Source organism: Geospiza fortis, unplaced genomic scaffold, assembly GCF_000277835.1.
Source record: "Geospiza fortis unplaced genomic scaffold, GeoFor_1.0 scaffold494, whole genome shotgun sequence".
In the NCBI taxonomy this organism is placed as follows: Eukaryota; Metazoa; Chordata; class Aves; order Passeriformes; family Thraupidae; genus Geospiza; species Geospiza fortis.
In genome coordinates this window covers 174,286-175,993 of record NW_005054691.1, presented here as the reverse complement: position 1 = coordinate 175,993, position 1,708 = coordinate 174,286, and positions in this window count along the sequence as shown.

Sequence of the window (1,708 nt, the reverse complement as noted above, 5' to 3'; positions counted from 1 at the left end):
CCTGGCAGCAGGGGTGGCACACACACGTGTGCGTCCCCACTGCCCTCACAGCCCTGCGGACACGGCCCCCGCCTGTCACCTCCTGCCCCTGAGGGACTCAGTGCCTGTCCCTGCACATGGCCACCGTCACCCATCCCCTGCCCCAGCCACAGGGGATCACCATGCCCCATCCGTGCCCCATCCCTATGGGATCACCGTGCCCCATCCCATATCCCGTCCCTATGGGATCACCGTGTCCCATCCCATATGCCGTCCCTATGGGATCACTGTGCCCCATCCCATATCCCATCCCTATGGGATCACCGTGCCCCATCCCTGACCCATCCCTGACCCATCCCCATGGGATCACCGTGTTCCATCCCATATCCCATCCCTATGGGATCACCGTGCCCCATCCCTGTCCTGTCCCTATGGGATCACCGTGCTCCATCCCTTATCCCATCCCCATGGGCTCACTGTGCTCCATCCCATATCCCATCCCCACGGGATCACCGTGCCCCATCCCATATCCCGTCCCTATGGGATCACCGTGCCCCATCCCATATCCCATCCCTATGGGATCACCGTGCTCCATCCCTTATCCCATCCCCACGGGATCACCACGCTCCATCCCGGCTCCTCCTCACACGCTTTGTTTATTCCACACAAACCAGGATTCCTGGGAAGCAGCGACCTGGGCCATGGGATCACCGTGCCCCATCCCTTATCCCATCCCCATGGGCTCACTGTGCTCCATCCCATATCCCATCCCCACGGGATCACCGTGCCCCATCCCATATCCCGTCCCTATGGGATCACCGTGTCCCATCCCATATGCCGTCCCTATGGGATCACCGTGCCCCATCCCATATCCCATCCCTATGGGATCACCGTGCCCCATCCCTTATCCCATCCCTATGGGATCACCGTGCCCCATCCCATATCCCATCCCCATGGGATCACCGTGCTCCATCCCTTATCCCATCCCCACGGGATCACCACGCTCCATCCCGGCTCCTCCTCACACGCTTTGTTTATTCCACACAAACCAGGATTCCTGGGAAGCAGCGACCTGGGCCAGGGGGAGTTGGGCACCCACCAGGCTCAGCAGGGGCACCCAGGGGAGGGGACAAAGGCCTGGGGACCCCCGTGCCCTTCAGGTCCCCCAGCGCCCCTCGGCAGCTCCACGGGGTGTGGGAAGTCCTGGGACACCCGTGGGGTGGGCACGGCTCCTGGTGGCATCCATGGGGTCCCATCCCAGAACCTCCCAGGATACCCAGGGGACACCTTGAGACATTCCTGGGACATCCTGTCCTGAAACCGGGACACCCAGGGCCAGCTCCGTGTCCGTGTGGCACCCAGGGGACATCCTGTGTGGAAACCTCCCGGGACACCCAGGTGCTCGGGGGAATGGGGGCTGGGGAGCTCCTGGCAGGATTGGGGTGTTCCCGGGAATAGGGTGTTCTGGGAATGGGGGGGTTCCCAGCAGTGGGGTGCTCTGGGAAGGGCCCTGCTCTGGGAATAGGGGGTTCCCAGCAATAGGGTGTTCCTGAGAATGGGGTGCTCTGGGGGAACAGGCACATTCCTGGGGGAATGGGGGTGTTCCCAGGAATGGGGGTGCCCTGGGAATGGGGGTGACCCTGGGAATGGGGGTGCCCTGGGAATGGGAATGCTCTGGGAATGGGGGTGCCCCTGGGAATGGGGGTGCCCCTGGGAATGGGGTGTTCTG